This window comes from Zingiber officinale, chromosome 2B, assembly GCF_018446385.1.
Source record: "Zingiber officinale cultivar Zhangliang chromosome 2B, Zo_v1.1, whole genome shotgun sequence".
NCBI lineage: Eukaryota > Viridiplantae > Streptophyta > Magnoliopsida > Zingiberales > Zingiberaceae > Zingiber > Zingiber officinale.
The window spans coordinates 44,428,711-44,442,527 of NC_055989.1; positions in this window are offsets into that span (position 1 = coordinate 44,428,711).

Below are 13,817 nucleotides of genomic sequence, written 5' to 3' on the forward strand. Positions count from 1 at the left end.
TCAACTTTACTTTATGACGAATAAAATTAATAGTTGATCTGTCTTTGATCAAATATTTGGTCAAAACTCTTTGAATTTAAAATAAAATATTGATTCCTCAAACAATATTATTTAAATTCACCAACACCTCAAACACCGTGAATTTTGCATGCCACGTTAGTGTGGACGTATACAAATTCAACATTTGTAAAAGGAGGATTTTACCCATTAACTATCTTGTCAACGTATCTTTATGACAAATAAAATTATCTCAAACACCGTTAATTTTGTATGCCACGTTAGTGTGGACGTATACAAAATCAATCATTTGTAAGAGGGGTTTTAACCCTTTAATTTTATTATCTTGTCAACATAGTTTTATGACAAATTAATAGTTGGTTTCATTTGGTCACACAAATAATAGCAGTGACTCCGATGGGGAGGATACTATTAGATGTGTCTAAGTGTATACCATTACTTGACACTAAGTCCATTAATAAGATTATGCCCTTCCGCTGGGGAAGATCACACGCTCTTAATTAACTTCCTATAGTCATCCTAAAATGGAAGTCTGTTCTAGTGATCCACAAACAAGCTCATCCGTTATGGAGGAAGGCACTCAGAGCCAACGCGCAAGCTTGTTTGCATCACTTACAAACCAGTAATGGAGACCATGGGATTTATTTAAAAATCCCTCTCCCACTTAGTTATTTATAAATGAGGAATTTTAACTATGCTAGCCTACTAGTCATGTATACTAACATGCACACACAGCACAATATAAAAGCAATAAATAGAAAATCTAATTTTCAACTATTATGGCTTTTATCTCTAGTTGTCCTCCGTGTGTTGTCATCCCAAGCTGCTGCCATATTTGGCCACCGCCACCGGGTCTAGCTGTCGCATCCATCTTGCTCCTAGTTCCGCTGCGCCTCTGGTCCTTAGAAGGTTCCACGCTTTGCAAGATTCGATCCACGACATAAATAGAATTTTACATTTTGATCCTATATTCCATAAAAGGAATGTACATGTATCTAGATCAAAAATAAAATCCTAATAAAACTAAATACAGCTCCTGCTGTATTTTAATACAATCATGCACACACAGATAAATGCCCTTGACATGTCCAAGGGTCCAATTACACACATAATAACTAAAAGCCATAATAGTTGGATCCTGCATCCACAAAGTTAGCACATCCTACTATTAACCTGCCTAAATTATGTATGACATGTGCATAATTAAACTAATACCAAATACACAGAGGCAAAACCCTAGCTCTGATACCAATTGTTGGTTGCTACTCGGAAAACCTATAGGTTCCACTGTACAAAAATTTTGTACAAAGGTCTGAACCTTTTCCTAGCTACCATGTGTTCTTTTAAATTAAATTTTGGATCGCCTGCGGAACTTAGCACGTTTGATCCAAAACTTAATCTATTTATTCTTTTAGGTTTTGACTTGGATCTCCTGCGAAACTTAACACGTTCGACCCAAGTCTCCTTAAGTTATTAATTCCATTAAATATTAATTTCCATAATTGGTTCCCAGTACTGACGTGGCAAGGCACATGGCCTTCTTGGATATGGGAGCAACCACCACCGACTAGACAAAACCTTTTATAGAAAGCTAATATTTAATTTCCTAAAATAACTTTAGGTTAACCAAAGAGAACAATCAAATCACAAGGAAAAGAAAAAACAAAAGAACACAACATCGAAAAACATATTCGAAATTCTAGAACGTAAGCCTCTTGTATTTGGTATTATTTCCATAAATAACTAGTATGATGCGGAAAAGGAAAAACTACTAGTTATACCTTCTAGAAAGACCTCTTGATCTTCTACCGTATTCCTCTTCTAACCTCGGACGTTGTGTGGGCAACGATCTACCAAGATGAGAAACCACCAACCACCTTCTTCTCCTCCTAGCTAGGTTCGGCCACAACAATGAAGCTTCACCAAGGAAGAAAATCAAAACACCAACCAAGCTCCAAGAGATGCTAGCTTCCTCTCATTCTTCTTCTTCTTCTCCAAGTAGTATCCGGCCACCACAAGAGCTCCAAGCAAGATATAAGTTTCGGCCACCACAAAGAGGAAGAAAAGAAGAAGATGGCCGGCCAAAATAACTTTCTTCAAGCATGAAGAATTTCGGCCACCACCAGTGCTCCAAGGGATGCTAGAGACGAGACTTGCTTTCTCTCCTTCTTCTCCTTCCTTGATCCGGCCACCAACAAAAGCTCCACCAAGAAGATAGGTTTCGGACATCAAGAGGAGAGGAGAGAAAGAGAAGGGCCGGCCACCATACCAAGGAAAAAGGAGGGAGAATAATAATAGAGGTTTTCCATGAAGGCACCCTCACCCCTTCTTTTATATTCCTTGGCCTAGGAAAATTAGGAAATTTAATTACAATAAAATTTCCTTAATTTCCTTGACATGATTTAATTGAGAAAAATTAAATAAAATTTCCCAATTTAATCTCTAATGGCCGGCCACTTCTAGAGGAAATAAATTAGACAAGTTTTAATCAACATATTAAAAATTCCTAATTTGTTTCTGGAAATTTTTAAAATAAAATTTCTCTTTAAAAATCTCTTCATGGTTGATAAAGGAAATTTCTATAATTTTAATTTTATCAACATGTGGATAATTTTTAAAGAGAAAATAAAATAACTCATCAATCTACAAATAAGGAAAGAGATCTAATCTCTTTCTTTAATCTTTTGTAGATCTTTTACAAGAGAGATATTTTAATTTTAATTCTCTTTAAAAAATTATTTCTTCCACATAATAAAAACTAAAATTAAAATCCCTTTTTAATTTAATTTGGCCGGCCCCACTAGCTTGGGTTCAAGCTAGGGCCGGCCACCCAATAATATGCCTAGGCCGGCCTTCCCAAGCTAGCTTGGCCGGCCCCTTATTGGTGGGTATAGAAGGTGGGTATAGGTGGGTATAGAACTTCTACAAATAAGAGGCTACGATAGGGACTGAGAGGAGGAATTGGTTTTGGTCTACCGGTAAAATTAAGCATCCCGTGTTCGCCAACACACAACTTAATTTTATCAATGATAATTCATTCCACTAGAGAATTATCATTGAACTACCGCACCAATCCCAAATTACATTTTTGGGCTCCTTCTTATTATGAGTGTGTTAGTCTCCGTGTTTAAGATATCGAATGTCCACTAATTAAGTGAGTTCGACAACTCATTTAATTAATATCTAAGTCCAAGAGTAGTACCACTCAACCTTATTATCATGTTGGACTAAGTCCACCCGCAGGGTTTAACATGACAATCTTTATGAGCTCCTCTTGAGGACATTATCAACCTAGTATCTCTAGGACACAGTTTCCTTCTATAATCAACAACACACACTATAAGTGATACCATTTCCCAACTTATCGGGTTTATTGATTCAACGAACTAAATCTCACCCATTGATAAATTAAAGAAATAAATATCAAATATATGTGCTTGTTATTACATTAGGATTAAGAGCACACACTTCCATAATAACCGAGGTCTTTGTTTCTTTATAAAGTCAGTATAAAAGAAACGACCTCAAATGGTCCTACTCAATACACTCTGAGTGTACTAGTGTAATTATATAGTCAAGATAAACTAATACCTAATTACACTATGACCTTCCAATGGTTTGTTCCTTTCCATCATGGTCGTGAGCTACTGTTTATAATTTATAAGGTACTGATAACATGATCTTCTGTGTGTAACACCACACACCATGTCATCTACAATATAAATTAATTGAACAACTACATTTATCATAAATGTAGACATTTGACCAATGTGATTCTTATTTCTAGATAAATGTTTATACCAAAAGCTAGGCTTTTAGTATACACTCCAACAGTTCCTTACGCTTCGACTGTAGGAAGCCTAATGTATGCAATGTTGTGTACGAGATCGGATATCTATTTTGTCATGAACATGGTTAGCAGATATCAAAATAACCCTGGACAAGAGCATTGGACTGCCGTAAAGCATATATTAAAGTACCTTAGAGGGATTAGAAATTATATGCTGGTTTACCAAGCAAATGATTTGCTCCCTATGGGTTACACGGATTCTGGCTTCTAATCAGATAGGGGCAATAGTAAGTCAAAATCGGGGTTTTGTGTTTACTTTAGGAGGTGAAGTCATAAGTATGGAGGAGTGTTAAGCATAAGTGTTTTTTGGACTCCACCATAGAAGCTGAGTATGCGGCAGCATTTGAGGCAACCATAGAAGTTATATGACTCAGAAACTTCATGATGGACTTAGACATGATTTCTGGGTTGCTAAAAAATTATTACAATTTATTGTAATAATAGTGGTGCAGTAGCAAACTCGAAGAAACCATAAGTTCATAAGGTAAGTAAACATAATAGAGCGCAAGTACCACCCAATATGAGACATCATATAACGAGAAGAAGTTATTGCCGCCTAGATTTCATCAGGTGATAACCTGAGAGATCCTTTCACTAAGGCCCTAAAGGCAAGAGTTTTTGATGAGCATGATGAAGGGTTGGGAATCATATGTATGGCAGGGTATATGGCAGCATAGTCTTTTAGTATAAGTGGGAGATTGTTAGAGTGTATACTAAAAGTCTAGCTTTTGTATAAACATTTAAGAATCACATTGGTCAAATTATCTATATTTACTGTTAAGTGTAGTTGTTCAATTAATTTATATCGTAGATAACATGGTGTGTGGTGTCACACACAGAAGATCGTGTTATCGGTTCTTTGTAAATTATAAACAGTAGCTCACGACTAAGATGGAAAGGAATAAATCATTGGAATAGTCATAGTGTAATTAGGTATTAGTTTATCTTAACTAATAAATTACACTAAGTACACTCCAAGTGTATTGAATATGACCATTTAAGGTAAGTTCTTTTTATATTGATTTAATAAAAGAACAAGACCTTAGTTATTATGGAAGTGTGTGCTCTTAATCCTAATATAATAACAAGCACATATATTTAGTATTTATTTCTTTGACTTATCAATGGGTGAGATTTAGCTTGATAAATCAATAAGCCCGATAAGTTGGGAAATGATATTACTTATAGTGTGTGTTGTTGATTATAGAAGGAAACTGTGTCCTAGTAATCTAGGTTGAGAATGTAGGATCGAAAAGAATTTAGATATCTCCACAATTGCATGATATTGTCCACTTTGGGCCTAAGCCCTCATGGTTTTGCTCTTGGGCTCTCCCCAAAAGGCCTCATGCCAATGAAGATATCTTTTTCTCTTATAAACCCATGATCTTTCCCATGTGTTTCCAATATGGGACTATGTTTGCAATCTTGCAACCCCAACAATCCCCCCCTCAAACAAAGGATCATAGGCTTCCCATGTCCGATCCTCGACCCACCAGGTCTTCCTGCCCCTCGGTCCACCCGACCTACTAGGACTTTCTTGCCTAGCCGTAACTAGGACTTCCTGCCTGGTGTCTGGTCCTCTTGATCCGAACATAGGAGCCCCCACTTTCTTTGTTCGAGGTTAATATTATAACCACATGGCTCAATCAGACCATAGCTCTTATGCACAGTCGACGGTTAAACCTTCTGGCAGTCCGGGCTCTGATACCAATTGTAGGATCGAAAAGAATTTAGATATCTCCACAATTACATGATATTGTCCACTTTGGGCCTAAGCCCTCATGGTTTTGCTCTTGGGCTCTCCCCAAAAGGCCTCATGCCAATGAAGATATCTTTTTCTCTTATAAACCCATGATCTTTCCCATGTGTTTCCAATATGGGACTATGTTTGCAACCTTGCAACCCCAACAGAGAATGCCCCCAAGAGGAGCTTATAAGGATTGTCATGTTAAACGCTGTAGGTGGACTTAGTCCGACATGACGATGAGGTTAAGTTGTACTACTCTTGGACTAAGATATTAATTAAGTGAGTTGTCAGTAACTCATTTAATTAGTGGGCATTCGACATCTTAAACACAGGGAGACTAACACACTGTAATGCCCGAAAATTCTCAAAACTATTTTAGAAATATTCTATGATTTTTCTGGAATTTTAGAATATTTTTATGGAATTTTTAGAGTAGCGGAAGTAGCAAAAATAAATATAATCGTAAAATGACCTAGGCGGGAATTGAACCCGAGACCTATTGGATCCTACGACTTATGGGGAACTCCAGTAACCAAGTGAACCCAGCAGGGTCATGCTGAAAGGAAAGGGGGACAATTTTATTTAAGTTAGAGTTGGGCCAAAATTACCACTTAATATAAATAGGGAATTATTAAGTGAGGTTTTGTTTTGATCGGGAATTTTCTTCTCCTCAAACCCTCACGCCGCCCACCTCTTCTCCTCTCTCTCTCTCGGCGCACCAAGCCAAGGGTTCTAGGAGCACCTCCCGGCAACATCAAGGATACGGGGACGCTCCTCTCCGCGAGAAGAACGCATAGACGCAAGAAGATCATCGAAGAGATCTCTTCTCCGGAAAACCTAGCGATTAGATTTGTAAGAAACTTCACGTAGGAGGTAAGAAACCCTTCACCTGCAGTATAAGTAGCTTCCGTGTGGATTTTATGTTTTAGTTTAGTAGTATGTAGACTTTCGACACAAAGGATGCGAGTTAGCGCATACCAAGTGTCCGATTAAATGTTTAGTAAAATGCAACTTAGGCATTTTAGTAGCCTAGATAAATGCAATGGAAGCATTTTCACGGCTTATTTAGTCTTGCTTCAACTTTTACAGGACTAGATGTCTAATGGGTGGGCTCCCACAGTCACCTCTAGGTTTAGATAACCTAGTTCTGGGTTTAGACAACCTAATAAAAGCAAGACAAGAATTTATTAGTTTATGTTCAGTATTTTACTTTCTCAGTGGAACTGTACTGGATTAGATATCCATTGGGTTGAGCTCCCATAGTCGTCCCTAGGTTCAGATAACCTAGTAACCCTACTAAATTCGGGACTCGTAAACCCGGGTCTAGTTAGGGATGCGCGCATAGCACGTACAGATGCCGGGCCCCTCAGCAGCATGATTAGTATTTTCACCTATTATATATATATATAGTTTTCAGACTCTCACAAAATAGTTAGGTGGATTCAGTACAGCTTTATCATTAACTAGAATTAGCTCAGTTCAGCTTTTGTATCAGTTTAGTTTTCTATTGACACAACATGATAGTTTATGATTAGCTTTGATTGCCATGATCAGTTTAGTTTTCTATGTGTTGTATGTCATGTCATGCTTAGCATATTCAGTATGTATTTCAAATAGCATGTTTTAAAATCATGAATTGCATCGTATGCATGTTTTAGTGAGGTAGATGATTTCTTACTAAGCTCTCAAGCTTACAGATACTTTTTCCTTATACTGCAGATAAAGGTAAAGGAAAAATAGACTAGCGGAGGCTGGAGGTCAATGCAACGATGAAGGTGTGTGTGGATGGAGCTTGGAATAAAGACCTTGGGAGAACTAGAACATTTAAGAACTTAGCGTTACTTGTTATGTTTCTTTTTACTTGTTTAGTCATCTAAATGCACGGGATTATAGAAAACCTGCTTAGGTTGTTAGTGATCATGTTTGGAATGCTTGTTGTTTGTTATTAGAATGTTTTCCAGTTATTTTAGAACTTGTGTGGGTGATTGAGGCACGAAACATTGCTGAAATCAGGCTTCTCGTACGAAATCAGAAACTCCAATCGATCGGCCGATCGATTGGAGGCTTCTCAATCGATCAGCCGATCGATTGAGAAGTTCGTGCCGCGAACAGAAAGCTTCTGGATCGATCAGCTGATCGATCCGGATGCATTCTGTCGCGAACAGAAGGCTCTGGGATCGATCACTGGATCGATTGGCCAGTCTAGATCAATCAGTCGATCGATCCAGGATATTGCCCCGAGCACAGTAGCGTGCTGGATCGATCACTAGATCGATCCAACCTAAGTCCCGCATACAGTAGCCTGCTGAATCGATCACCGGATCGATTCAACCATTCCAATCGATCTGTGGATCGATTGGGAGGCCTGAAATCAGCTGGGAAACCTTTAGTCCAGCTCCTTGACCATGAGGGATGTAAAATAAATTATGAATAGCTTAGATTACACCCCCTAGCACATATAGAATTAAGAAATGATAATGGTTTAGCAAAATTTTAATTAGTACAGCTTCCGCATCTAGATCTAATGATGGTCATGGAATAGTTAGCACAGCATAATGTGACGATCGGCCTCACAGCTTAGTTAGTAGAAGGCGGGTCGTTACACACACTCATAATAAGAATGAGCCCAAAACGTAATTTGAGATTGGTGCGGTAGTTCAATAATAATTCTTTAGTGGTATGAATTATTATTGAGGAAATTAAGTTGAGTGTTCGGGGCGAACACGGGAAGCTTAATTTTATCGGGAGACCAAAACCAATTCCTCCTCTCGGTCCCTATCATAGTCTCTTGTATATAAAGATTTATACCCACCCATACCCACCTTAAGGTGGCTGGCCAAGCCTAGCTTAGAGCCCAAGCTAGGGCTGGCCAAACCAAGGTGTAAGGTGATCGACCCTAGCTTGAGTCCAAGCTTGGTGTGGCTGGCTATAATTAATTAAAAGGATTTTATTTTTTAGAATTTTTCTTATGTGGATTCCATGGTTTTAAAAGAGAGTTTAAATTTTAAATCTTTCCTTTTATAGCTTCTACAAAGGATTAAGAAAAGATTTGATATCTTTCTTTATTTGTAGATTGATAGGAAGATTTTAATTTTGATAAAATATTTTTTTTTAACCATGTTCATGGTTTTGAAAGAGAGTTTAAAATTTAAATCTTTCCTTTTATAGCTTTCTACAAAGGATTAAGAAAAGATTTGATATCTTTCCTTATTTGTAGATTGATATGAATATTTTAATTTTGATAAAACTTTCCTTTTTTGTAACCATGTTCATGATTTTAAAAGAGAGTTTTAAAATTAAATATTTCCTTTTATAAATTTCTAGAAAAGATTAAGAAAAGATTTGATATCTTTCCTTATTTGTAGATTGAAAGGAGATTTTAATTTTAGAGAAAACTTTCCTTTTTGGAAATCATCCACATGTTTAAAAGAAAGATTTTAATTTATAAAATTTCCTTTTATAACCCACCATGAAGGGAAAAATTATTAGAGAATTTTTTATAAATTTTCAGAAATAAATTAGGAAGTTTTAATTCTTGTGTGAATTAAGCTTTCCTTGTTTGGAGCTTATAGGTGGTCGGCCATGTTAATAATGAAAAGGAAATTGTTTTTTAATTAAATAAATTTTCTTTTTCATGGAAAAGAAATTAAGGAAGTTTTTTATTTAAATTTTCTTATTTGCCAAGACCAAGGATTATAAAAGGGGGGTAGAGGTGCCTTCAAGAAAGACAGCTTCTATTCTATTTCTTCCTCTCTTTTCCTCCTTGGTGGTGGCCGACCCTATTGCTTTTCCCTCTTCCTTTTCTTTCTTCTTCATTGGCTGAACCTCATTATCTCTTGGAGCTTGAAGGTGGCTAGGTTCTAGCTTGGAGAAGAAGGAGAGAAAGGAAGCATCCCTTTGGAGCTTGGTGGTGGTGGCCGAACCTCATCTATTCTTGGAGTACTTGTGGTGGTCGAACCTTGCAAGGAGAAGAAGGCTTTGGGTGGTTCTCATCTCGGTAGATCGTTGCCCACACAATGTCCAGGATAAGAAGAGGAATACAGTAGAAGATCAAGATGTTGTTGCATACAAAGGAAGGTATAACTAGTAATTATTTTCCGCATCATACTAGTTTTACTTTTGTATGAATTCCAAACACAAGAGACATTAGATTCTAGTTTTTCGAATTGTAATTCGAGTTTGTGTTTGTCTTTGTTTTTTGAATTTGTGATTCAATTGTTCTTTTTGGTTAAATCTAGAGTTATATAAGGAAATTAAATATTAACTTTCCTTAAAAAGCTTTGTCTAGGCGGTGGTGGATGCTCCCATACCCAAGAAGGTCATGTGCCTCGCCATGCAGTCCTGGAAGTCAATTTTAGAAGTTAATATTTAATTAAATTTATAACATATATTGATTTGGATCAATAGTATTAAGTTCCGCTTGCGATCTAAGTCTAAACTATTAACAACAGATAAGTTAAATTTAGAATCAATAATGTTAAGTTCCATTTGCGATTCCTAATTTAACTTCTAAGGAACACAATAGGTCGTTTAGGAAAAGGTTCGACACTTGTACAAAATTTTGGTACAGTGGAACCGGTACGATTCTCCTAGGACCAACCAACACAACATTGATGAAAAACCCTTATGCAAAGAGTGCAAGCGTAAACATTATGGTACATGTATGTGGGGATCAAACAAGTGCTTCAAATACAGAGCTATTGTACACATTTTTAAGGACTGCCCACAGTTGAAGTAGCCCACTTCAGGGAGATTGCATGTAATGCATATCGAGAAGGTTGCTCCAAACACAACACTCATTACAGGTATACTTACTCATTAGCATTAATTTAGTAAAGCTAAAAATTTTGCGTTGTTAATGCATGAATCTTTCAAAAAAAACTTATGACCATGCTTTGAAATTATGAATAAAATTTGTGTTGTGGTCGATGTCCTGTGTACTAGAAGAATCCTTATAGCGAGATACCCACTAAGATGTTATTAGATTCGGGACTACTCATTCTTTCATATCTGAGTCCCTTGTGTGACGTAGAGGCATAGGTTATACTATGACAGTTTTGTTAGGTGAAGAACTCTGGTCTACTAGCAAGGCCAAAGATCTTGAGCTTGAGTTACACAGTCATACAATTTATGTTGATCTTATCTTATTACCAATGGCAAAGTTTGATGTTATACTTGGAATGGATTAGTTGTCAGAGAATGAGGTATTGATTGACTATCAGTAGAGGTTAGTATTGATTAGACCGAAAGGAAGAGATCAATTCCTATTCGAGGCATCAAGATGCTTGGCCTTGCCTAGATTGATATCCTATATTCAGGCAAGGAAAAGTCATTCTTAAAGGTTGGTAGGCTTTTTTAGCTAGTTTGATTTTTACCCTTACTATAGATAGTCCACCATTGGAGGAGATAGAGGTTGTTAGGGAGTTTCCTGATATTTTTCCTGATGACGTTGCTGGTATTCCACCCAAGAAATAAGTGGAGTTTTCTATTGATCTTATGCTAGATACATTGCCAATTTCTAAGGCACTATATCGATTAGCACCTATAGAGATGAAGGAATTGATAAAACAAATTCAAGAGCTGATAGAGAAGGGTTTCATTCATTCTAGTTTCTTCCCATAGGGTGCACCTGTCCTATTTGTTAAGAAAAAGGACGATAGTATGAGGCTCTATATTCGTTATCAGGAGTTGAACAGGGTCACAATGAAAAATAAGTAACCACTGTCGAGAATCGAGGATATATTTGATCAATTGCAGGGAGCCGCAACATTCTTGAAGATAAATCTTCAATCATGTTATCATCAGCTAAGGGTGAAAAAAGCAGATGTGGATAAAACAACCTTCAGAACTCGATATGGGCATTATGAGTTTCTAGTGATGTCATTCAGATTGACAAATGCTCTAGCAGTCTTCATGGATCTCATGAATCACGTATTTTAGTAATATCTTGACTAGTTTGTCATTTGTCTTCATAGATGACATACTGATCTATTCTATAAATAGAGAGGAGCATCGATAGCATTTGAGAATAGCACTACAAGTTCTACAAGACTGGAAATTATTTGTAAAGTTCAGTAAGTGTGAGTTTTGTCTAGAGAGGGTAGCATTCCTTGGCCACATCATTTCGAAAGAAGGGGTAGAAGTTGACCCGTCGAAGGTAGAGGTCGTGAAAGAATGGATGGTGCTTAGAAATGCATCAAAGATTCATAGTTTCTCAGGCTTAGCTGGCTATTATAAAAAATTCATCAAGGGATTTTTTAGTATTGTGGTACCATTGACAGTGTTCATGAAGAAGAATGCTAAGTACGAGTGAGGAGCAAATTGACAGAGGAGTTTCGATGAATTGAAGCAAGCACTTACAACAACACCAGTGCTAGCTATGCCTTCAATGCAAGGGGACTTTGTGTTGTTTACTGACGATTCTAAGTTTGGTTTGGGTAAAGTTTTGATGTAGCATGAGAGAGTTATTGCATATGCATCCAAACATTTGAAGTTGCATGAGAAAAACTACCCAGCTCATGACCTTGTGTTAACGGCATTGGTTTTTTCCTTGAAAATTTGGAGATACTATTTGTACGGTGAAAAGTGGAAGATATTCACCAATCACAAGAGTGTCAAGTACTTTTTTACACAGAAAGAGTTGAATGTAAGGTAGAGGTGTTGGTTAGAGCTTATAAAGGACTATGATTGTGATATTAGCTACCACCCAGAAAAAGCTAATGTCGTTGCAGATGTCTTGAGCCAAAAGACATCAATTGTAGCACAGTTGGTAGTATAGAAACCTCTATAGACAAATATCCAAAGGTTTGGACTTAAGATTATGGGAGGGGCAATACTCCTCGATTGTCCTCTTTGATAGTGCAGTCCACTCTAAAAGACTGCATTCGAGATGAGGAAACATTTAATGAACAACTGCAGAAGTGGAGACGATGAGACGAGACCAAGGGGCATGCACTTTATACAACTAAGGATGACATCATCAAGTTTAGAGGTCATCTCTAGGTGACAGGATCGAATACCTCATGAGTTGATGTGATGACTAAAGCTCTTTCCACTCTATATTCCATTCATCCAGGGATTACGAAGATAGAGACCTATAGCAATTGTATTAGTTGGGTCACTTCGGGAGCTAGAGGGGGGGAGTGAATAGCCTGTCACACTCGTTCACTTGCTTCGATGAAGATGATGATGCAGCGGGAAAACTCGAAGCAATCCTCCTAATGCTAACATAAGAATTTACTTGGTATTCACTTTAGGAAAAGGTGACCAATCCAAGGATCCACACACCAAACACACTCTCCACTATATAAACTCTCCTTCTCGAAACAACCGGAGGTGGAGAAACCTTGTACAAGACTCAACAACAAGATACAACTCAAACAAGAAGTAAATACACAAGAACACAAATAAAATCTTCTTCTTGTTTGATCTTATTGATGAAGATTACCTCTTGATGCTTGAAAATGTAGCAACACCTTGCTCCAAGCAACTTCAAGAACTGGCGAAAGAATGGGAGAAGTGTCGTGTAAACCTTATGTCCTTTGAACCTCACCATCACCTTTATACTCCGTAATATAAGGCTCCCAATCGATTGAGCCTGCTTCCAATCATTATCACGTCAGATCTACGTGATCACAGCCATCCAAACCTTGCAATCTACACAACGGTCATATCCTAATCAATTGGCTAATCGATTGGAGAGGCTTTGATCGATCGACCGATCGATTCAGAGTGCCTCTATACACTCATAGATAAATCTAGAATTCATTGACCGATCAATTCAGGCTGCCTCACAATCTCACGAGAAAATATGCCCTAATCCATCGACCGATAGATTGGAGTATCCCAATCGATCGGCTAATCGATTGGGGAGCACATTGTGCTCTTCTCACAAGTGGCCTCCAATTGATCATCTAATCGATTGAGATATCCTTGCTCGCGAAGCTCTCCCATCGATCAACTGATCGATTGAGCTCTGGTTTAATCGATCAATTGATCGATTGGTCAATCCTAACTTGACTAACTTAAGTCTAGAGTCCCAAACATAATATCTGGTCAACCGTAACCTATTGGAACTTGCTCATGCCTAGCATCCGGTTAACCTTGACCTACTAGGACTTTGGTTTCAAGTGTTCGGTCAATCTTTTGACCCGCTTAGATTTTTCTAGCAGTACTAAGTGTTCGGTCAACCTTGGCCCACTT